Source organism: Lissotriton helveticus, chromosome 7 (genome assembly GCF_964261635.1).
Source record: "Lissotriton helveticus chromosome 7, aLisHel1.1, whole genome shotgun sequence".
Classification (NCBI taxonomy): Eukaryota; Metazoa; Chordata; class Amphibia; order Caudata; family Salamandridae; genus Lissotriton; species Lissotriton helveticus.
The window spans coordinates 1701491986-1701517694 of record NC_136068.1 but is presented as its reverse complement, the minus strand read 5'-3'; the positions used below and the strand labels follow the sequence as shown (position 1 = coordinate 1701517694).

Below are 25709 nucleotides of genomic sequence, written 5' to 3'. Positions count from 1 at the left end.
GGGTCGTCGATGTGCAATCTCTTCTTCCTGCAGGTGCCACAGGGTCCAAATAGGATTTTTTTAAGTGTTGCTGACATGGTGGGTGTCTGTTTACTTCACCTAAACACAGATGTACAGATCTGGATTGTATATATGTAAAGTCAAAAGAAGGTAAAAAACAGTGAAAAATCTTTCAACAGCTTGAGGAAAAAACTGAGCAGAGCTCGATGGACACTCCCTAGCATGGCATGCAGTGAAGAATATGAGGGACTGGAGCTTCTCTCAGGAAGGTTCTACAGGGTGGTGGTATGTGATTGGCTGTTTTCTAAGTTGTCCATTTTTAAATAAGAACAGGGATATGTACCTAAATAATGAGGCATTAGGCCTTATGTTCTATGTCTACTAAAACATTACATTTAAAGATAGTGGGGACTCCCCTCTCGATGACAGGGAATGACTCAAGCATGTGAATCTGTGAAAGTTCCAATCCTGGAGTAAAGAAACTTTCTTTACTCCAGGAGAAGACCAGATTGAAGTGCAGAGTCAATCCACCATTGTGATTCTCGAATCAGCCTGACCACACTGGTTTGTCCCATTGAAAGCTATGTAGCTCCTTGCCGCCAATGTCTAGGACAAAGAATTCGAGAGAATCACCAAAGCATTGCACTGCAGCAGGCCAACTTTTCGGATTGAAATTCGTATCTGAGAAGGCCAAGAGCCCACCTATGAGCACAATTGATGAGAGAAAGACTCCAAGAACAAGTCTAAAGGTTTGATTTAAATCTTGGCAGATGTATTACTCTATCACAGCAGTGAAGCATATCCTATCCTCTGAAATATAAACCCTGTTATATCCTATGAAATTCATATTTTGGCAAACGGAATATCCGTCCCCGTTCTGAGGTCCAATATACCTTTATGTAAACTGGTGCCCTCCTCTTTTCGGTAGCACTGTGAGTTCCTATATGTCTTCCAATGCAGAACCCCAGCAGGGCTCTATACAGCTTGCTTTGCAGACCCCGAGTGAATGCATATTGCCTGGTTCCCTCCCCTTTCTTTTTATACTGTAAGGTTCTATGCCTTCTAGTCCAGAAACCCTGTGTCCGCATATGGGCCACCGTCCTCCATTATCTATCAGAATTATGAGGTTCTATAAGTCTTAGGTTCAAGAATCTTAGTGTCTGCATATAGGCCGCCAGCCTGTCCTTTCCCTCAGTACTGTAGTTGTCTTATATATCTTCTGACTCAGAACCCCACTTTCTATATATGGGCAGATGAATCATCCTTTCTCTCAGTTCTGTAGGATTGTAAATGTTTTCCCTTCCAGAGCCCGAGTGTCCTCATAAGTTTGGAAATCCTCCCCTTTCACTCAGACCAGCAAGATTCTGTAGGTCTTCCATTCTAGAAACACAGTGTCTGCATCCCCTTTGCCTCATCGCTGTACAGTTCTAGATGTTTTCCATTCTATAACCCTGTGTTCGCTTCTGGGCCAATGGCCTCCCCTTTCTCCCAGCACCCTCAGCACCATCAGTGACCGCATATGTTTGAAAACTCTCTCTCTTCCCTCAGCACTCTAAGCTACTCTATGACTTCCATTCCAGAAACCCAGTGTTCGCATGAGGGCGATGGCCTTCCCTTTCCTTCAGCACTGTCAGGTTCTATTTCTCCTTCGTTCCAGAAAACCAGTGTCAGCATATGGACTGATGGCCTTCCGTTTCTTCAGCGCTGTAAGGTCCTATATATCTTCTGTTCCAGAACATGGTTTCAGCATATGGACTGACAACCCCTGTTTACCTCAGCACTGTAAGGTCCTATATTATTTCTGTTCCAGGACCCCAGTGTGAGCATATGGGCTGACAACCCTCTGCCCCCCCTGTTTCCAATAGCGCTGTAAGGTCCTATATATCTTGAGTTACAGAACCCCAGTGTCCAGGGCCGGACTGGCCGAAGTGGGCACCGGGCAATCCCCCGGTGCGCCGCATGGGTGGGGGCCGGTTTTAGGCCCCTGGGGGCCGTTTTTGTTACAGGTCCGTTTTTACAGCACAGCTGCAAAATCGTCCCTGTAACAAAATCGGCCGAAAACCGGCCCTGGCAAAGAGCTCGGCCGCACCCCCAACCCCCGGGGAAGGGGGCCGGCTGAGCACTTTGTCAGTCAGGGCCGGTTTTGGTTCCCAGTCCGGCCCTGCCAGTGTCACTATACGGACTGACTACGCAGTTTCCTTCAGCTCTGTGAGGTGCTTTATGGATTCTATTACAACATCCTGGTGTTACTATATGGACTTACAACTCCATTACCCTCTGCGCTCTGTGGTTCTATATACCTTCCGTTCCAGAACCCCAGTGTCGGCATATGGACTGACAATCCCCTGTTTCCCTCAGTGCTGTAAGGTCTGATAAATTTGTTCCAGACCCTGGTGTCAGCATATGGCTGCCAACACCTCCTTTCCCTCAAATCTGCATGGTTCTTTGTCAGTCATTCCAGACCCTTGGTGTCAGCATATGGACTGAAGACCCGTGTTTCCCTCAGCGCTTTATGGTCTTATATATCTTCAGTTCGCAACTTCAGTGTCAGTGTATGAGCTGACAACCCCCTGTTCCCTCAGCGCTGTAAGGTCCTGTGTATCTTTGGTTCACAACCTCAGTCTCAGTGTATGAGCTTGTAGTGTAGTTCCTATATTCCCAATAGGCTCTGCGCATTGGAATAATATATTCAGCAGTGTAGACGTAGGACTGAGGTTAACTAGGTCTCTACTGACTATATTAGACTTAAGGTTTGCCAGCTAGCTCAGAGGTCACTAGAAACTTTCTCGAATAAACGAGGAGGAGTTTAACCTCCCTGGATAGACAAGAAGGGATTCGCTTCTGACAACCATAAAACATGACAACTTTGCTCTCCCTGAATAAGAGTGTATCTCTAGAGTCGTGTGAAAACAATAGACAGCTATTTCACTCCGTCAAATGTGCGTACTTAGTTTCACCAGAATGCAGAGAAAAGAGAGACGGGCGTTTTCAATAAAAGGTGTAATTTATTGAGCAGTCTTCTTCCTCATACAAGAGAAATGAATTGCCACGATTGCAATACTCATGGTAAAGTAAAGTGCGTACAGTAAAACGAGGATTATAAAACAATACTGTAAAAGCATTGATATGGTTTCTTAGCCATATGATACTTTAAAATAGATAAAATATATACATACATATATACATTGACTAATCGTACTCAACAGGTGCTTCTAAATACGCCTACCCCGGTGTACCTGACCTAAGCCTAATACGTGGGAAGGAGTAAGTAAGTAGCAGTTTAAGTTAAGTTTGTTTTGCCAAGAATCTGACTCAAGTATTCTCTGTAAGGGTTTAGTCAGTTCCGTACCTGGGTAATAGAAAGCAGGAGGTCTTGTATCTCTTTCTCAGGACTCGATATCCCAGTAACCCGCGAAGGTATCTGGAAACACCGGAGCTGGATTTCTCGGCAGGAGAAAAGACAGCGTCTCTCTCAGTGCGTCAAAGAGGAGGGGCAGCGTCCGTGGGCTCTCGCATCAGCTGGGCTCTCGGGCAAGTAGATAGCTGCTCTGCTCCAAAACCACCACCGTGTATTGCTTAAGGCAACGTTGGTATATTTATACCTGAAAGGTGCCTGGGTTTGACGTAAGGTTGGACATAAGACGTCAATAAAGATGTCACTAAGAACTGGCCGTTCTTACAGTGCTTTACAGGAGTTCTAGGACGAAATCAAAACAAAAGCAAGGGGGATTTCCCAGGTTGCTGGAGGCTTGGTTTTGTTTAGAGAACTCGGTGTGCTTTCTAGGGGACCGGAGAAGTAGCCTTGCTTAATGTGACAGCATGTGCTACCACTGAATTATGGATATGATTACTATGCCGTTGTATGGATATTATTGATTATAACCGGACAAGGGCATAAAATAGGAATATCGATTCAGGTTCCTAGATAAAAACACTACAAGCTGACAACTCCCTATTTCCCTCAGTGCTGTAAGGTCCTGTGTATCTTTAGTTCAGAGCCCCAGTGTCACCGCATGAGCTGACAATGCCCTGTTTCTTTTAGCACTGTAAGATTCTATGTGTTCTTCATTCCAGAAACCCAGTGTCAGCATATGGGCAGAGAACCGTTGTTTCCCTCACCGCTGAAGGTCCTTGTGTTCAGAACCCCAGTGTCAGCATATGAGATGACAACTTCCTGTTCCTTTAGCACTGCAAGGCCCTATATATCTTCGGTTCCAGATCCTGGCGTCAGTATATGGACTGATGACCCGCTGTTTGACTCAGCACCGTAAGGTTCTATATATCTTCTGTTCAGAATCCTGGTGTCAGCATATTGACTGAGAAACCCCTGTTTCCTGCAGCGCTGAAAGGTCCTCTGTATCTTGTGTTCCAGGATCTGGAGTCAGCATATGGACTGATGACCCCTGTTTTCCTTAGTGCCGTAAAGTCCTATATATCTTCTGTTCTGAACCCCGGTGTCATTATATCATCTGACAGCCCGCTGTTTCCTTCAGCATTGCAGGGTCCTATATATCTTCATTTCCAGAACCCCCGGTGTTAGACAATGATCTTATTACCCCTGTTTTCCCTCAAGGTCCTATATATCTTCTCTTACAAAACCCTGATGTCAGCATATGGAGTGATAACCTCTTTTGCTTAGCACTTTAGAGTTGGGTAATGAAAACTGTGTTTGCACCACAAGTTGTAATGTTGATGGGATGTTGAAATGGTTACCATGTCAAGACCTCAGAGGCTTTTGAAGGCTGACATGCAAATGCAAGTGTGAGTTGAAGTTTCTCAGATGGAGAGCCCTCAGGTAAGCCACCAGTCCTGTTAAGGTGCTCCAACTACATTTTCTAGCAAAAGTGAAAATGTAAGCAGATCACATCCCAAAGTAATCAACAGAACATGTGGCGTTTTGTTAGAGATTTGATTGGGCAAGGTGTTTTCTACTTTGTAGGATTTTATAGCTGCTTTCTTGAGAGCAATCAAAACAATTGGAATGGAATGCCAACGGGGCAGATCTGAAATGGGTAGGTTGTCTTTAGAGGGGATGATGTGGAAGCAAGTCGATTGCTGGAGGGGGGCCAATAAAAGCCTCTCTGAGTTATTTTAGATGGATGTGCAGTGCATGACATTAATCTCAGTATGAGGAAGTGGGACAATGGAGCCCAAGCGAGCTGTGTTCTGACAGTGTACTGTTGTCTCTTCCAGGTGAACGAAGTAATTGTCTCAAATGACTGCAGCAAGAAATGCAAATGCAGAGCATTCGGAGGGGTACTTTGTGAAGAGTTCTCTTGTGGAACGAATGAGCTGTGCACGGTCAGACGAGGGGTGCGAGGATGCTTCCCCAAGGAAGGGACATGCACCATGGACCCAGGGGTCCAGTTCACTTCCTTCGATGGCATGTCAGAAATGGTGTCACTGATAGGGGCTTATGAGGTGACCTCACTCTGCGATGACGCATCCACAGTCTGGTTCCGAGTAGTGGTGGATTTCAGGACCTGCAGTTCAGGGGATGCAAACTTGGCAGCACGTGTCCATGTATTTTTCCACGATAAGATTGTAACTATCTCGGCGAGCATGAAGGCTTGGGTAAGTACATGTCCTACCTATCAGCTTTCATAGCACGTATGGCCTACCTAATACTGTTTTAGACCCTACCTAGAAATGTCTTCTACTTTCTTCTTATATGACGTCACTCAGAAAAAAACACCTTCCTTTGTGTTACCCTTGTTGTAATTGATCTGGTGAAGCTCTTTTGTTTTCCCCTGTTGTCAGCGTCAGCTACAGCCTTTGTCACTGCTCACATTAAGAGACTCTATGGATCCCCTTACCCTTTACTTTGCTTCCTCCTGCTCTGATCCTAAATTGCATGACTCCTCCCACTTCGCACACTGCCCATGTCTATTCTCTCCACTACTTCTATCTCATTTCTGTTTATCCAACCACCTTCTGTCCTTTTTCTACTTTCCCACGGATTAGTGTCTCCTCTCTACTACCCTTTTCTCTTCTCACTCTTCTCTAAATCTATCATGGATTTTGCGTATGACATTAGCTAACCATCTAAAGATGTGCATTGTTACCTTCAAGTCCTTTGTTTTCCATCCTTGAAATAAGACTACTGTGCTTTTCCAGTCAGGTGCTTGTCAATAACACGGTTAACCCTTGGTCATCCATGATCAACAATGTATAAACTCTATATTTCCATGCTTAATCCATTAACAACAGAGGTGAAAATCCTCTATCCATCATTGAAGGTATATGAAAGTAAGATAAAACAATGTCATACAATGAAGTTGTTAGTTGTGTAACTGTAAACAACTAAAGCCAGTTGTTTAGTGCGCCAGGAATTTTGCAGTTTACCTTATACCTGCTCTCTCAATTCAATTCAAATAGAAGTGGTCAGACACCTGTACAACAGGTAAGCTTGCCCAGGATGCAGTGAATAACCAACTGTAATCGGTGTTGGATCAGATCTCAGTGGTTTGCCCTGCAGGACTCTCAGCAAGGGCAAACACAATACAAAGACTCTTACAAGTCATAGGTGTGGTCTGGAAGAAACTAAGCCTCACTTAGGCAATAAACATTCTGCAGTGTGTAGTGTGTTGCTCTCAGTTCGGGAAACGACCTTTACAACGCAACTTTTACAACGCACTACCATTACAACGAAACTTTTACAACGCAAAAACCATTACAACGCATGTATTTACAACGCATGTTTTTACAACGTAGGTACCTTTACAACGCATACTATTACAACGTAAGTATTGGTAAGTATATAATTATATTTAAAATGTTATATGTTTGGGTTTTTTAAGGGGTATTTTTAGGGTTCAGGGTCAGTTTGGGGTTTTTGGGTAAAGGGGTATTTTTAGGGTTCAGGGTCAGTTTTGGGTTTTTGGGTAAAGGGGTATTTTTAGGGTTCAGGGTCAGTTTTGGGTTTTGGGTAAAGGGGTATTTTTAGGGTTCAGGGTCAGTTTTGGGTTTTTGGGTAAAGGGGTATTTTTAGGGTTCAGGGTCAGTTTTGGGTTTTTGGGTAAAGGGGTATTTTTAGGTTTCAGGGTCAGTTTTGGGTTTTTGGGTAAAGGGGTATTTTTAGGGTTCAGGGTCAGTTTTGGGTTTTTGGGTAAAAGGGTATTTTTAGGAATCAGGGTCAGTTTTGGGTTTTTGGGTAAAGGGGTATTTTAAGGGTTCAGGGTCAGTTTTGGGTTTTTGGGTAAAGGGGTATTTTTAGGGTTCAGGGTCAGTTTTGGGTTTTTGGGTAAAAGGGTATTTTTAGGGTTCAGGGTCAGTTTGGGGTTTTTGGGTAAAGGGGTATTTTAAGGGTTCAGGGTCAGTTTTGGGTTTTTGGGTAAAGGGGTATTTTTAGGGTTCAGGGTCAGTTTTGGGTTTTTGGGTAAAAGGGTATTTTTAGGGTTCAGGGTCAGTTTTCGGTTTTTGGGGTACAGGGGTACAGGGTAAAAATAAAGTAAAATTACATTTAAATTAAATTAATTAAATGAAATTAAATTAAATTAAATTATATTAATTTCAATTAATTTACATTTAAAAAATTAATATATACTTACCAATACTTACGTTGTAATGGTATGCGTTGTAAAAACATGCGTTGTAAATACATGCGTTGTAATGGTTTTTGCGTTGTAAAAATTTCGTTGTAAAGGTATGCGTTGTAAAAGTATGCGTTGTAACGTCATACATCCGACAAACTGAGGAGACGACTAATGTGCAAAAGCAACCTCTGAGCATTTAGTCCACTTTTGTTATCTTTTGAGAACCATTTTTTCTCTTTTAACGATCTATGTAAACAAGAGAATTGTCACAAACAGCCTCTCTCGTCTAATGTCGCATATAACCTCTTGTAACAAAGGTGCGGCTCAAAGTGAGACCACCTGTGGAAAAAGGGGGAGCAAGTTAATCTCGTCCAAGGAGTAGGAATGGAAGTAGCTGTCTGAGGTTCAACCTACATGGAGCTATGCCACAGAGACTGTCACTAGGCTCCAGCAGGCTTTGTCAAGATGGTGAGGGTGACAGCGTACCCTATAGAGGCTCTTTATAACTTGTTATTGCTCCATAGGAAAGAAAATAAAGCTACATTTGAGCAAATGTCAAATAGCAGCACAAAAATGTTTGGCACACTAGTTGCATTAGATCACCATATATGATAAATCCAAGAAGAAATAGAGAAGTAGCAGGTTTTTGTGGCTGTCAATGACGCAAAACACAGCTATGATTAGCCGATCACAGACATAATGGGGGTCACTAACTATAAAATAGAAGTCTTGAATCATTGGCAATGCAAGGAGACATTGCCAATGATTCAAGACTTCTATTTTATAGTTAGTGACCCCTGGGCATTAGAGAAAGGCTTGGGTACAAAAGTTCAAAGGAGTTCTGGGTGTTCTCCTTCAAAAGCTAACTCTGAATAGCCAGATGTTGATTATGATAATGGCACTGAAAGGGCCCACAGATATCCATTTAGGCAGAATCCTCATCAACCATACTCACAGGCTAGCTTGTTCAACATACAGAGCTTTTCAGCAGATGCAATTACGTCTATGGTTCAATAGGGAAACCACACATTAGATTTGGCTCACAAAGAGAAATAGCTTATAGAGGGGGTTTGGCTTAGCTCCCTTCAGCAACTGCCCATTTAAACTGTGATTCACATTCTGTATCTGCCCTGCAGAGAGATTGGCAGGAGATGACCCCCCTTCATTCATCAGCCTTAAGCTGCCATTGTTAAAAAAAAATATGTAGAAAAGCCCATATTACAACCATACGGCGGAATGCTTCACACTGTGAGTGACAGCACTGTGCCTGTTTGCAACAGAATTTTCAAGGGTGAGTAGGATAGTAATGGAGTTTGCCATATAGTCACCGCTGTGATTCACCACACCACACAGGTTCCCTCCAAGTAGCTGTTAACTGCTGCACAGGTGGTGAGGCTTGAGACTGCAGCACAATTCCAGTGCACAGCGTCACATCAAGTGTAGCACCCTGAAAAATTTGATATACCCTCCGCGCTAAGACACATGTGGGCTATACTTGCATCAGAGCTGATATCTTGAAGTAAGATGGAGTGAGCATATCTTGCTGCTGGCGTTTGCACTAGTCAGAACTGAGCGGTGTTCGCCTCTGGTGCCATTCCTGAACACAGGTTATATTTGTATGACTAGTCCAAAAATCAGTCTGGAGTTGTGCTAGAACTGTCAGCCTTAGGGTGGTCTTCTCTAAAACAATGTGCCTCCACATTTTGCTGAAATTAGTTTTAGTTCGCTCTAGCAATCTTTGCACCTTACCGCTGCTAATCAGTGCTAATGTGCCTGTGCTCTTTCCCTTAAACATGGTAAAATTGTCTTACATATGATTTAATGTACTTAAAAGTTACTTGTACAGTGTCATACAATATACTCAGGGTCTGCAGTGTAAATAAAATACTACTAGTGGGCCTGTAGCACTTATTGTGCCACCCACTTAAGTAGACCCGCAAAATGTGTCCCAGGACGGCTATTGCAACCTGAATGCCTAAATCTCCTAAATTATTGCATATAAGCCACTCCTAAGGTAGCCCAAAGGGCAGGGTACATTTTCATTAAAAGGTTGGGCATGTACTTTTAAGTTTTACTTGTCCAGGTAGTGAAAACTCCTAACTTTGGTTTTCACTACCTTAAGACCTGCCTCTCCCATAGGATAACATTGGCTTGCCTTCTTAAATGTAATAAGTGCTAACATTTGATTGGGAAAAGGTCTGCATTTAGTGGCCGATTACAATGTCGTCAGGAAAGGCTCCAAACAGGATTCAGATTCTGTGAACCTGATACGGTATCTATGTTCCCGACCGAATCGTTCACTTTTCACTTTTCCGGACAACCGAGTACGATGCAAGGCAGCATTCCGGCTGTCCTAATCGGTTCTGAACAAGATTCAGGCAGCCGGAGTCGATTGGAGCCGAATCGTACAGCCCAATGGAGAAGGTTTCTGAATGAGCAAGTACAATGACCGATTCGGACAGCTGTACCGTAGGCTTGGATGGGGCCCGTGGGGGCTCCCAAGGGACCCCCCTTTCAACCATGCACAGTGATGCAGGCGGCAGGCCCCTTGAGGTGTCTGCCACAGGGTGCAAGGTTTTCCCCAACCATCCTTTTTAGGTTGAGCCTATAGCGGCAACCTGCATGCGCTGCTCGCTTTGTGAGGCATGCAGTATTCAGGATGGAGTGGAAGCTCTGTGGAAGCTCCGCCCACTTTCCACCCATATTTCTCATTGGCTTGTGTCTTAAATGCTGCCTTCCGATAGGTTTTAGGCTTGTTAGTCCCTCTTAATGACGGCCATGTCGTAATTTGTGTCCTTCCATAGCTACTAGCCCCTTTACTTCGACTGTTGCACAGCACTACTTTCTTACGGTGCCCCCCTCCTCCCTCCCTCAGTCTGTGCCTTCTCGCCCGGGCTTCGTGAATTGACCTGGAAAGTTGCCAGTACTTGAAATTTCATGTATCATAGTTTGTGGGGTCGAGTGTTTATATGTGAATCCGTGCAAGCCCGGTGAAGGGGCGAGTTAACGCACGAGGGGTTACACCGCTGCGATGTTCACACAATCCTGCAGTATTGGATTCAAATTGATCAGTAGCTCAGTGAGTAGACCCAGTAAAGCCCACTGCTTCTCATGCAATTCTCTGCTCATGTCCTCCAGCTCTTCAAAGTAATGGTTTGAAGAATTTACCGGTAACCCTGGGCGTATGACTACGCTACGCTTGCATAGGTTGCATAGTTTGCGCAACTACGCGCTACGCAAATTGCACGTAGCACAGTGCAAAAACGTGTAGCGTAGCGGCCATTTTTTGCTTGCTCGGGGCCCTCAACATCAAGATGGCGACCGCGAGCGAGCAAAATACCATCCCGGCAAGACTTTTTCCTAGTTCGCGATCAGCAACATCAAGTTTCCGATCGCGAGCTTGGAAAATAAACCTCCCGCAAGATTCTCAATGCGGGGAGGTCAGGTTTCTCATTGCGAGTGATCGCGTATGCTCGCGATGAGAAACTACCAGTCCGCGTTGAGAAAGCTGCCGCTCGAGTACAAATCTACTCGAGTGGCAGAAAACGACCGCTTGCACTGTGCAAGATGCGGTTTTCAATGATTGCACAGTGCGGACAAGCATCCAGCACTGTGCAATCAGTGTGAACAGCATTTTGCACAGCGCACTACGCAGTTTGCAGAGCTACACATAGCTACGCATAGCTACTCGTAGCTTGCGTAGTGCGAAGTGCACTTCGCATAGCTGCGCGTAGTGCTACTACGCGAACTAGACCCAGGGTTACTTACCGGGCGGCCTTGTGTCCACCCCGGCCATTGTTGCTTCATTGGCGTTGTGTACCTTGCATTCAGGTCCCAACTATGGATAAACAGCTGGAGACAAGTGTAAACTCCCACTCTGCCTCTAGTGTCTGTCCCCACACTCGAAGTTTGTGTGTAGATTTCAACTGAAAATTGATGGGTGTCAAGCTTCTTGGCTAAGCCTAAGTCACCTAATTTTCCATTCTGGAAATTGTGGCTTACTCTACTGTTCCCTCCTCCAATTAATGCGTAAATGGTAAAGTGGTTCATCTGCTTCATAAAGGTGATTGGAATGCATGTCTGAGCGTGCAGTGCAGATCTCAAGCCGTCGTTAGGCGTGACATTTGAAGAAATACACCGGGAGTCAGAGCGTGCACTGCAGATCAAGCGTCCTGTGCAAATTGCTTGTGCAGATTCTACACTCGCTGATCACTACTTCTTTGCAATGCAATAATCAGAGGGTGTGCGCTTTGTACACAACTGTAGGTTGCACACCGTGGCTTGGGGAACGCAACTCGTTCATTTATTCGCCTGGTCCAAGGTTGCACGCAGGTGGCACCCAAGTTTGGGGCAAACCAAATTAAGGCGTTTGCACTACTAATGGTATTTACAGGCCCAATTGTAATTGTGGCCTTCTATCACAAGAGTTTCATGTCCTTTTAACTGTCAGTCACTGGTTCAATATAATTCACTATTCCTTATCTTTTTGGTGGTCTGTGTGAAGTGTGTTGGTGGTTTATAATATTATTTGAAGTTTATTGAAGTGCTACGAAGCAAATTTGAGCGCTGTTCAGAGGAACTTGAGATCAGAATAGAGCAAACGGAGGATTTGGAAAGCAGCAAAGAGGGAGTAGGAGATATTGACTCTAGTGCTCACTCTGTGAACTTGATGACTTTTAGGAGTTTGTTTCAGCAGAAATGTTCGAATTCTGCGCAGGTGTGACCAATGCCTCCCAAGCTCTCCTCAGGCACTTTATAGATGTTTATAGGGAGAAGTCTTATTATGAATTGGAAACAACGAAGCATTTAACGTCTTAAAATAACTTTTGTGTTTTCTTTCAGATTAATGAGGAAGGTAGGTTTGTTACTTTTCTTTTATTGCACCCCAAAGCCTGGAAATATAGAATGTAATGGCAGGTGATGACCACTAAACCAGTCTCGCCTTGCCATTTTCCTCTGACTGCAGACCGAGCCATGCATTTCTTGAACCCCACGGCCCTAGCACTTCCATCTAAAAATGGCATAACTGTTTCTAAATGCAGGAAAAAATGTCTACGCCCCATGCAGGAGAAACCATGGAATGTTTTTAGACTTGCGTAGCAAGGATACCGTGGTCGTCGCTTTTACCACCCGGATCTGATGAGTGGGGAAGTCACTTCAGCGACGGATATGTCTTTTGATAGACGGTACTGCATACGTCAGGGTGTTGAGAACATTACCCCCGCCGTCCTGACGGATTGATGGCCGTCAGATTTGGAGATAACTGCCAGTCCAGGGGTCATCTCTGTACATTGAAAGGATTCAAAGGTGTGGCAGTTTCTTTCAATGTACAAACAGTTAGGTGGACAGCGGCCGTCCCATTCACCAAACGTTTATTAAAATGTTTTGTTTTTCAGAAACAATCTCCCAAATCGAGACTTGGTTTCTCCAAAAACAATAAAATATTGTCCCACACTTACACCCCCTTGCACTAGTGTCCTGATGTATTATTATTGGGCAGGTTCCCAATCAGCATGTAAAAATTGCCCACCAAGTAGCTACTACCAGTATTTTGGAATGACAGTCTTGTACTAATCCATTACATCATAAAATGTATATTGGCAGGTTGTCACACAACGACCTGGAGCATGCCTATTAATGAGGCAGCATATTTGGCGATTCTCTATGAATATCTGCTAATGTATTGATAGGGGCTCACGACTGATGGAAGTTCTTTTAAAAAAAACTATGGAATTGGGATGCTGCGCGCAATGGAGGCGGGGTGAGTGAGCGTGGGGGCGTGGTCAAAGTTGTGACTAAAAAAACTAAATATTCTGTACGTTTTTTAGGCCTTTCACCTTCAAGTAACTACATACATAACAATGCACAGCTTAAATTAAAGTAAAATGTAAGTTATGTTTATCAGTGGTAAATGCATTATAAGACATTATGAAATCTATATTAGTTAATGCACTGCACCTGAGAGCCGCAGAATTGAATTCTGGTTTGTGCAGTGAAGAATAGTGACTTGTGTACGTGTATTGCTACAAGGTCCCAGTCAAAAGCACTGTGAACATGTAAGTACATTATTTTAAACTTGCATTACTCACAATTTACGATGGCTGCTACAAAATGTGCAAAAATGTTTAAAATAAAAAAGTGCTTTCAAAAAATAGCTTTTAGTACTACAGAAACTGAACACAGCTTAGTTGGTAGCTTCCTTACAATATCTCTAAAAATAGCGTCATCATGTAGCTTCAAGTGATTCCATAATCATCATGAAACTATAAGTGATTACATCAATTAAAGCCAATACCAGCTTACTGGCGCCCTTTACATTTGCAGATGAACCAGTTGTGCACATTTACATTTCTTTAAGGCAAGCAGGCTTCCTGGCAAGATGACTTGCTTATCTGTCTGCGCCTCCATCGCCTCCATCGGTTTCAAAGCACAGGAGAATGTCTGCCTTACACGACAGATGAAGCATTTAAACTGTCAGAATTACCGTCCCCTGGCGGGCGTCTTTTTACACAAACTAGAAACTAGTTTTCAAAAATTAAAAAAGTATGGGCACGTGATGGCCCGCAGATTCCCCCACCCCCCACTTTGACCACTGGGGCTCGCGAGAGACAGCAGAGCTCCATCCTCGTGTGCTCATTCCCTTAGTGTCAACCTGTTTGGGTCGAGTTTGGGCAGCACAAACGCTGCTCTGAGAGGCGTGCTGTATTTGAGTATGGACTTGAAGTTCGGCCCTCTCTCCACCCATATTTTTCATTGGCTTGAGTCATTGCCCTTTGTAAATGCTGGCTTCTGATTCGTCAATAGGCTTGTTAGTCCCTCCTTAGTACGGCCTTGTCTTCATTTGTAACCATGTATAAACAAAAAGGAGGAGTATCACCAAAGGACCAGGTAGTGGTCCTAATGGAGAAGGTGGAAGGCATAGAAGTCATCAGGAAGATGTTCCTTTTTTAGAAGACCCCTCACTCACCGACCTGGTTGGTGACATGCTTCATCATCGGGGTCCCACCCGGATAGCCGAGTGCCATCCGGGTGTGCGGCGACACCTGAATTACAGTGAAGCGGGTAATTTCTGTGAGTGTAGTGAAAAAATGTATTTAAAAATTGGCGCAGTATACCTTCAATAAAACTTTAATCTGAAGGTACTGGACAATAATAAAAACAAATCAAGATATCAGAGTGGGTTAGATTGACCGACTATATCTATGTGAGAAGTGCTTGGGTCTACATGTTTCAACCTGTGTTGGAGATTTCCAGGTTTTCGTCAGGACCAAAAAGTGATAAGAGAACCTGAGTGGTATGCACACGCTAAGGTGCATCCAACCCTCGGCGCTCAGGACCTAACTGTTAGTCACAGTCAGGCGGATAAACTTCCAGATTCTGAAGTCAGGGAAAAATTAAAACCTGTGGAAGGAAACAACAAGAAACAAGCATTCAAGTACATGCCTGTAACATAGTTTTTCTAGGTCTCTGGTGCTTCATGCTAGCCCCCGTAGCTGCTATAGTTATGGTGAAATGGGAATCCAATCACTGATGTAGATTGCATAATCACAACGATCTGTGAGGTGCGCAATGGTGTGCATCTAGGATAATATACTTGGTGCCCACTGCTGTCACATTATCAAACAACTGGTTGTATGCAATTCCTAAACACATTGTGCCATATATAAAAACACTTGCCAAGTGTACACTATCAATAGCACCGGTGTAATTATATTAAACATGCCACTGACACGTATTCACATGCAGTGGAATATCAATGCTCACAAATCAATGGTGAGCTTCATGTATGTAATTAATCTGATCAGAGCGTGGGCTTTTCAATAAAAATAGCGATTGCTATAGGGAGGACATGTGGAAAACAAGGAAAAATGCTTACTCGAAAAACGAGTAGATTGTGCCTCATAGGAAACGAGGACAGTCTTGGGATTCCATGTCTGTCTGGATAAAGAAAGAGAGCGAAGGTCGTGAGCTTAAATGCAGTGGCGCGCTTAGTGAAGCGATATTGTGGCAAATAACGGCAGGATCTCGAGGTTTGCCAGCATAACCTCAACGCGTCTACTCACTGCGACCGGAATGCGGAAAAAGCCATTGTGCCTAACCGCTGTCCTCAGGATCCTCGAGGGTAGCCCGATCGGCAAGCTCCGGGGCATTAAGTGGAGACTTCCGGGTGTGGGCGTGGCAGGGAGGTCAAAAGGGAACGTGACGCGCGGGAGCACGCCAAGTAGTTGCTATAGAGACAGGGGGCGGATGTATAAACTTAGCGTCCTGGGTTCCCTAGGGTTGCAAAGGGAAGGGCAGTGAGTCTATAAGGTGAAAATACCACAATAAATATACATGCTAGGGTTAGGAAGGGAAAGCGCGGTAAGATGATGAGCCCACATGTTGTATGGGTTCGTGACACCAATAATTATAACATTAAGATCCATTAACAAAAATAGAGATAAGATACATGGATAAGTTACAATTAGAATGATAGGTGCCATATAAAAAAAAGGGGGAGGCAGTGCGGCGGTTGATGCATTGGGTGCCGCCAGGAACGAAAACTAGTTTAGGGCCAGATAAGTCACAGTAAGTTCAGTGGTGGGGTGCCGATCCAAGGATATTTCTGATGGAAGGATACTACAAAGAGGTTAACATGCATCCCTTAGCGTTGGAGGACTGTGTTCCACGGGATGTTATCGTTAATCCCAATTCTGTTGGTCAAAAGTCTATAAATCCAACGCTGTTCCTTTTCGAACAAGCGCTGTTGGATTCTAGGTCCAGACTTGATCTGCTCAATCACTATCTATTCGAGATCATTGGTAGTGTGGTTTTTCTCTAGGTAGTGTTCTGTTAATTTCGTCATGGATTTTCTGCATCTTATGTTGCTGCGATGTTCGCAGATTCTCATTTTAACTTTCCTGCAGGTCATTCCCACATACGACAGGTTGCAGGGGCACTTTATGAGATACACCACATTCTCACTATTGCAGTTTGTGTGTGTCCCTTGGTTCCATACTTTGCCAGGTTCTAGATCCAATGTTTTAGTGTTGTTTGTGAGGTGGCACACACTACAATTACCACATTTGAAATGGCCCACCACACTGGGCATGCCCCAGGCCATAGTGGTAGTTTGTATGGGCGCTTGGGTAGTGAACCTAGGGCGTGTGTTCACAAGTGAATCTTTTAAACTACGGGACCTTTGAAGGAAAAAAGGGGTTTCTACCAATGTAGGTTTCCTGTGTTCAGAATGAACCAATGTCTGTTGACTGACTTTGTCATCAAGTTAGATGCCGTGTTGTAAGTGGTAACACACGTCAGATGAATGTCATCTACTGTATGTGTTGTTTCTTCGAGTAGTGCTTCTCTGGGCTGATTACGCGCTCTTTTTTGACATTTATTTAGGATCTGGTCTGGATAGCCTCTTAAGGACAGTTTTCAGTTAGAGTGGCTGCCTGAGTGCGGTAGTTGCTGATTTTACTGCAATTACGACGTAGTCTTAGGTACTGCCCATAGGGTAAATTTTCCCTCAGTGGTCTAGGATGGAAGCTATCGAACCTCAATAGATTGTTTTTTGAAGTGGGTTTATGATATGTGTTGGTTTCCAGATGGCCATTTTCCTTTGTTATGGAGATGTCCAACAAGATCATTTTGTCACGGTCGATTGTGTTCGTGAACCTGAGGTTTTGGTCACAAGTGTTGATCCAGTTGGTAAAGTCTACCAGAGTTGCGAGTGGTCCCTGCCAAATGGCAAGGACGTCGTCTATGTACCTTCTCCAAAATACGATATTCGAGGAGAAAGGATTGTTGTCATTCAATATGAATTTTCTCTCAAAATCGTACACGTAGAGTCCCGCCACACTAGGGGCAAAAATACAACCCATAGAGGTCCCTCCTGTCTGGAGTACAAGATGTCTTCGGACTCAAAGTATTTTTTTTTAGTGCTAATCAGGCACATTCCAAGATGAAATTCTTCGATGTGTTATACTCCAGGTAGTCTCATTCAGGGTTTTTTCGAGGACCTTCAGGGTGTCATCTTGTGGGATGCTGGTATACAGGCTCTCAATGTCAAAACTGACTAGGATGGTATTGTCGTCTTGTTAGAAATGGGATCCCTGGCTGGCCAGGGCTTGCGCCAAAGTCAGTCAGAGACCACCACTTCCACATCAGGGCAAGGGGGAGGTATACGCCAAGATAACCCCTGCTCACCCCCTTGGCAACGTAGCACGAGCAGTAAGGCTAAACTTGGAGACAATGTGAGTTAAATGTTTGCGCACGCACCCCCAGGAACAACACCCAAGACCCACCACAAAGGAAACTCCACACAAGGTTATATGTAAAAATAGCCTTTGTATTACACCAAAACACATTAGATAAAAACACACACTTTACAATGTGCCAACAGGCACGGGCAGAATTTACAGGGGATATGTACAAGACAGGGCCACCTGGACCACTGTCAGGAATATGCACTTTCACACTTAGTACTTAGAACATTTAACAATCAGAAGCTTCACACATGATGCATAGAACATTCAGAGGTGTAAGAACAAGGCACATGATGCATCTAAACACATTCAGAGGTGCAGCAAAGAACAATTAGCAGAAATCACATTAGCATGAACTCATAACTATACCCAGGCCAACTGGCCTCCCTGGGGCTAGGACGCCCTGTGTCGCAATGTCAGGGGGGCCTAAGCGTAGCAGCTGCCCACTAAGTGCTTGGCTGCTGTAATCAACAAGGATGAGGCCAATGTGGGAGCCTTGCAGGCTCTGGCCAAAAGAACTATGCCCCCGGGAGCCTCGTCGCCTATCAAGGAATGCTGCCAATGTTGGAGCCTCTCAGGGCTCGAGAACAATGTGGGGCCTTCATTGGAGTCCCTCCTCTGGGGACTCGATATCAACAGAATGAGCCAAGAGCCTCTCGTGGGCTCGGAAACAATGTGGGGCTTTCTTGAGCCTCTCGTGGGCTCCGGATGCACACTGCGCCCGGGAGCCTCTGGGGCCCTAAAACAAGGGCGCCCCCGTGATGTTGGAGTCCCGCTATGGGGGACTCGAAAAGAACCAGCTGCCCCCGGAGCCTCAATAGGCTCTACGCACTGGAGGGAAGGGGCGGACACCGGCAATGTGCCCCGTCGCCCTCCTCCCCGATACTGCGCTTTGGGCCCCACTCACCGGGTCTCCGTGCAGCGGCGGCTTCTCTGTGCGGCGGCGGCTCTGCTGGGGCTGCGGGCGGGGCTCCGCTTCCTCGGGGAAGCCTCGCTAGGCCCCGGACGGCTGCTGAAGACTCCTTCTTGCCCCGAGGCTGCGGGCGGGACTTCCGGCTAGGCCGCGGTACCATTGGCCGGCCGGCCAACCACTTCCGGGTCGTCGCAGGCAGCGTGGTGGGCCGGTGCCCTCTTTGTACAATTCTGGGCTGTGGCGGTGAATTGGAGGCAAATGCCGGGTGGGCACCGGCTTCTTTGAAATAATAAATCGAGGTGGGCACTCGATCGGGCCACAAAAATAGCGGCAAGGTCCCTGCGGGGTGGGCACCTGCCAGGGGACTATAAACTCGGCAAGTGTGCGGGGCAAATAAAGCGCTCCCAGGCGCTCCAAGGAAAATGAAAGCGCTTCCAGGCGCTAGGGTCCCAAAAGTCCAGGGACCAGCACAAAGTTCTTTGGGCCGGCAGGGGGGCAAGGCTGGGCCCAGAGCCAGCTCACTGGACCTCCAGGCAGGGAGGCAATCCAAGTGGCGGTCCTCCTGGCGCCCAACAGCAACAGCCCCCCTCAGCAAAAGGGTTCCTAGAAGAGAACAAATTGTAAGGGGACACAACCCCTTCTTATACTGTAAAATCCTTTGTCTCAGGGTGCAGGGTGGGGGAGAAACCAGTCGCAGCTGGTTTTGGAGCACTCTTGATGTGCTCAACCACCCTTTTCATTCACTAGGCAGGCTAGGGTCATTAGACGCACCACAGGGGGCAGAGCCAGCATTGTGTGGGGAAAGCCCAGCCCTATTCAGGACCCAGGTGCACTCCTCCCCAGCCATCAGCATGCTAATCTCCACACTCACCACTGGGCAGACCCATCATGACTCATGGAGCCTGGCATCCCAGCCAGCTCCAACCAATCACACACCAGTACCTTTACAACACCCGCACAGCCATGTCTAGAAGTGGCACTTCCACACTAGACACATACACGCCGCAAACATCATTTCGTAGCATTCAATCACACGAGTCCGCACATACCAGACTCGAGCCTGCACACCACACGCATCAGGAACTACCAGGGACACAGACATTCCCTATGCATTCCTATGGGAGGGCAGGCCAACCTTACTCCACGCACTGAGTGCGCACGCACTTTCCACTGGGACACAGTGAAAGTGCGCAGAAACCAAAAATCACTACCATCAATTCACAAGTACAAAGCAAAAAGTTTTGGGGTGAACCTGCCAGAAGGGCCAAGTCCAACACGTCTGTAGTAAGATCTTTCAGCATTCTCAGGAGGCTCTTAGTATCCTGGAGATACGTGGAGGTTTTTTGGACCAGTGTTTTGAAAAAGAAATCGCAGAAGCTAGACAAGGGTTCCAGGAGGGAATTCATCCCGGATACTAGGCTTTTTATCTCGGATTTGAGGTCATTGGTGGGGTCGGACGGAAGGGGCCTGTAGTTTCTATTGTCCGAAAGCAATCGTAGGCATTCTGTTTAGTATGCTTCCTTGTCTAGGATTACCACACCACCTCCTTTGTCTGCTGGCTTTATAATGATGGTTTCACAGGATTTTAAATTCGCCAGTGCAACATTTTCCTCCTTGCTCATATTTTGGAATGTTGAGGTAGCAGGCAGGTTTTCAATATCGTTATAGACAGCTTGTTCAAAAGTTTGAATTTCTACAGGGATTGTGTGGGGTGGGGGTGTGAAAGTAGATTTTACACATAAGCCTGTTTCATTCTGATTTTCAGTAAGAGATGAATCCCCCTGTTTCTCGAAAAAAGCCTTGAAACGTAGTTTCCTGAAAAAGGCAGCCAATTCGCAATGAAGTTGGAATTTATCCAGTTGGGCAGTGGGTACGAAACCAAGGCCTTTGTTTAGAACTCTCTCTTCAACTTGGGAGAGTGGTCTTTTTGACAAATTCGTCACTATGTTCTGCTGTTGCTTGTTCCCGCCTGGGCTTTGCTCCGGGTGTAGCTGCCCACTGGATATTCTTCTTCCCAATGGACTTGGTTGGTCGGTTTTCTTCTTCCACTCCCTCTCCTGCCCTGGCCTAAAAAAGGAGGCCTGAAACTCGGTGGTTGAAAAAGAGGCGGACGTGCTAACGGTGGTTGCCATGCATACATAGGGTAATGTTGTTGCTGGTTGAAGGGAGGCTGGAATCCAGGGGGCTGATGTGCATTATACGTAGGCCAATTGTTCTGTGGCCCATTTCTTCCTCTCTGTCTCTGACGGTTACTCCCTGTGCTTGAACTGCTACTCCCTGTTGAGAAGTTGCTTGATGTGTCTGCGTCGTCATCAGGTTTAGCTTGAGGGGTGTAGTCTGGATCAGAGTAAGGATATGCGTTCACAAAGGTAAATCTTTTTAGGTCCTTATGAAATTTTTGTACTTTTTGTTCTGGAAGGTTGTCCCTATATTCATTTATTTCCTTGTTCAGTTCGTCCAACTTCTTTTTGTAACCAGTCAGTGTGGTTTTTATATGGTTTTCAGTCACTTGAATTTCTACCATGATTGCCTCAGATAGGCACAGTGCTGTTTTTAGAATCAGTAGTATCCAATCATGGGTGCAATGCCAGGCAATGAGCGCCCAGTCTTTTCTGAAGACTGGGTCATCTAGGAAAATCCGTGGAGCATTAGTTACTAGCAGTCCTTTAGGTGCCATTTGTAACCACCCATGAGTAATGGCCCTTTGACTTCTGTTGTTACACTACGTATCATATTTAGTCTGTAAGCACTATTTTCTTTAATGAGTTTCTCTTATTGCAGATACGAAATGCTTTCCTGCAACATTTAGCACGCCATGCATTCTTTCACTTTCCAACCAGCCCGGGACAATGGCCTCCGCTTCTTTGAAATAAAATAGATCTCACATTTACAAGAGTTTGAGCTATTAGCGTTTTAAATGACAATGCCTTTTATTTATGTGTTAATTATCAAAATAGATTAACCACTTCCATGCTAATGACAAGGTCCGCTCGTCATGCAGTACACTGGAGCTGTGCTTATGACGAGCTGACATTGTCATGAACAATGGGAATCCAGGAACATCAGCACCCAGCGGGAAAAGCCTTAGCAGCCAATGGCTTAAACTCTCAAAATGCGAGACCTATTGCATTGCAAATGCTTGTTTCAGTGGGAGCCTGTGTTCTTTTTTGGAACACAGGCTCCCTTTGAAGTCAATGGGTGTCCGACCGAACCTAGTCCATAAGCCTCCGGACACATCGTAATCGGTCTGTAGGACTCCCCGAATACGAGTAGTTTGGAAAGCATTCCTGACCCAATTCGGTGGGAATGCTTTCCTGATGACATCATAATCAGCCCCTTAGTGTTTAATGACTAAAAATTTGTTATTAAAAATCCTCTTAAATTGTAAATTCGGATTTTAGATTACAATTTTTAAAATACCACTTTTAGAAAGTTCCCATTTTCCTGCCCTTATTTGGTGCTTTAAGCCTGTTCCTGCGTCACATGATTGGATGTAGTTGGCAGTTGCACTTTGTTTATTCCTCCCAGACAGCTAGGGGACTTAGCTGTGCCTAGATAGACTATCAAATGGCATCACAGGGTGTAGCAGGGCAAAGCCCCGCTTGCAACTTCTGAGGCTGTGCTCTACCTTCACACAAAGGACTCTGCGTTGTTCAAACAGCCAGCTTGGAGCCAGGGCAGGGGGTCCAGGAAACATCAAACACTTCAAAGGGAGTCCTATTCTCCTACTCAAAAGAAGGCACCAGGTATAAAATGGTAAACCTACTCTTCAGTTCATTTTCTGGACCAGTGTAAGGACTCTCGGAGTATTGCCTGCTGCTGTTGCTTCCAGTGTACTATAGAAGACTGCTTTGCTGCCTGGAGCTTGCCTTGAACCCTTAGAGGCCTGTTCTGCTGCTTGAGCCATGTTTTGTCATTTAAAGCCAGGACTGCCAGAGTGACTGCAAAGGATATTTAGCTGGACTCCTGATCAGAGCCTCAGGGGCAGAAAAGGCTCCCACCATCTTGAGCAAGCACCTGGATCCAGCCTGAGTAAGTACAAACACCCAAGTGGTGCACCACCTGTCCTAGACCCTTGGGGTGATGCTAAAGGTTCCCAGATAGCTAAAGTCCAAAACTGGAGATTTTTTGGGGGGGCTAAAAAACTCCAAAAACCAAGAGTAGAGCACAACCAATCTGCTCATCTATCCACCCCAGGTGCATAATCGGTCGGCCTGATCTCACAGAAGATCCTGCTACATTTTTCTCCAAAGCGGCAAATCCTGTTCAGCCGTCTTTCGCCAAGGGAATATCCGGCCTCCTGGAACTCTTGTCAGCTAGAGTCCAAATGTATGAATCTTCACCACGACTACCACCAGCGGCTTCCCGATGACGATTCCTCTACCTCAGACACCGCCTGCATCCTTGACCCACTGAACTTTACATTCTCAGAATATACATTTCTTCTAAGTCCGAAGGTAGGCGTGAACAAATCCAATCTCCTTTTTGTATCCGACTCGTGCTCCATCACCGGCAGATGCTTTGATCTTTTAGGTGCTAGTTTTGCCTTCAATTAAAAAAATTGATAACTGTGGTTCTACTGATTGCATTTTTGTAATTTTTGGGTCAAAAAATTTAGTAACATTTACATTATTGGGGCACGGCCAAGATGCCAGAAGGGTGAGACTGGTTTCTAGGTCTCTCCATCCCCGCCAGTTCAATAGTCTCACACAGCGCGCATCCTGCCGTCTCTGCTTCGTCCCCTTCAATCTCCAGGGAAGAGGATCACCAGGTTTTGTCTCAAATCCAGACACAGCCTTCCCAGGCCATGTCAAGGAGATCATACAGGTACGCGTCGCGGGCCGGTATTCATAAAAACGGGCCGCTAAATATGCTAATTATATTCCAAACAGTTCGTTGGCGGCAGGAGCGTGGCCGTGGGCCTAGTTAAGTTTGATGGTGCCCTTCCGCCCTCAGCGCGGCCATCTGTCTCTCAACAAAATGTATGTGGTTGATTTGCCACTGCACTGGTCTTGTTCCTGCGAAGCAAAAATTGTTACCAACTGTCCTTGTTGGTCGGTAACATTCCAGATTGTAACTGTTGGCAGCTGTAGGCATCAGTGGGACTGGGAGCAGACAATGACCCCATGGGCCACGGTATACATCCATTTTGCAGTGTGCCCAATTCTTTGGTAGCATAACCTCTGATCCTTTAAACAACAGTGATTGCAAAAACAGCTCTTTGCAAATGCAGAGATGAGAGTCTGCTAACTCATGCAGGTCTCTAATCATGCAACTGCGAAGGGAGAACAAATATCTGCAAAGGTAATCGAGTGATTACAAGTAAGTTGAACTTACAGTGGCCACATATAGCCAAGTTTTATTATCTGGAATAGGTTGAAGTTATTGACTCACTTGTATTTTCACAGATAACGAAACACACTGCCTTGTAGACAACTACTGAAACGTGCCGCTTCTCTCGCCTCGGTACAGCCTGCTGAAGGACCTGGTTCAGACTGAGCACTATTTGTTGATTTAAGTTAACTTACTGACAAATATGAGAGTCGCATGTGTCTCCTCTCCATTTTTTGTAAGAACACAAGAGAACAGTGAGGGTCCAATCTGTGGCCTATGGGAGTGTACAGGACTTTAGAGGAGCTCTCTTTCATCGGTTCTGAAATTTCCTTCCATAAACATTTTTTGCTGGCTTTGAAGTAGGCTCAAGAGTTTTATTGGTGCAGAAGATTATTATTTCCGGGCAAAGAGCCACCGATTATTTCTCTGGGGGGTTGTGGGTGTCCGGTGCCCCTGTCATGGCCCTGGCACTGCAGCTGTCTGTGCGCCCAGTGCCTCATGTCGTGTGTCACAATGCCCTCCTCCTCCTAAATTGTATCGTTCTGAGACGAATTCGGAAGGGTAGGAGCAGCCGCAGGTACTGGTCTACCATCTAACGACTTTTCTGGACGTATTATTAGTAAAACACCTTCCTGAGCTCCGCCCCGTCTGGACCCCCCTCTTCCGGGGGCCCCCACCTACGCTCCCTGCACAGGGCCACCATGAGCCTAGAGCCGGCCCTGACTACGAAAGTCGCCGTGACCCGTGAACCCCGCTGCAGGTCTGCTAATGTTGCTTTTCATCTCATGCATACCGTCGCTTGAGATTCGGAAAAAAATTAATAACCATAGACAGTTCTTGTGGACTTTAATTGCTTGCGCTCTGTTCTGTAATTTATAGACCGGTCTGGGTGCGGGATAATCAACCTCCAAGGACAAAAAATCAAATAATAAAACAGCAGACTACTGCGACCGTCGTCAAGATACAGGCGCGTCCAGGCACACTCTCTACATTTTCTGATTTAAATAGTCACGTTGTTATTTGAGAACAGGCGTTAATATAAACAACCTACTTCCACAGCTGTGACCTGCAGTCATGGTTGGTTGGTTAACCAGTAAAATGTATCTCAGGTCACAAGACCATATCATTATGGAGAACAAGGACCACTGGGATTTTAAAACATAAGTAATATTTTGCTGAAAGGAATAATGATTTAATTTATTAGAATTGGTTCTCAGGGTAGGTTTTGCAATGGCGATCATTCGAGAGCTGCGTAATAACATTCCTCTAGGAACAAGCATTGGCATAGCCAATAGGTCTCGCTTTTCGAACGTTATAAGTGTTTAGCCATGCAACAGTTGATGTTGTTGCACCAAGGATATTGTGCTGCATAGCTAAATACTTATAAGGTCCCAAAGACGAGACCTATTGGCTATGCCAATGCTTGTTACTCTTTCCCTTTTCCTTTATTCCTCCCTTTCCAGCCTGCTTCCCCCGCCGCTGCTGCCCCCGCAGCCCCTCCCCCCAGCATGACCAGCTCGACCAAGCCAGCTCCCCTCCATTCCCCGCTCCCGCTTCCCAGCTGTCCGTCCCTCCCTTACCCCTAATTAATGGCGGCCGCACGCCAAAGGCAAGCCAGTCTGTGTTTGTCCGTGACCCAAACAGGGCCAGAAATCCTGGACCTCTACACTGCCAACACTG

General features: G+C 45.6%; 1 pseudogene; it reads left to right on the top strand.

The window, feature by feature from the left end:
* Nucleotides 1-25709, top strand: part of LOC144769647 (IgGFc-binding protein-like) — a 1000379-nt pseudogene that overhangs the window by 918663 nt on the left and 56007 nt on the right.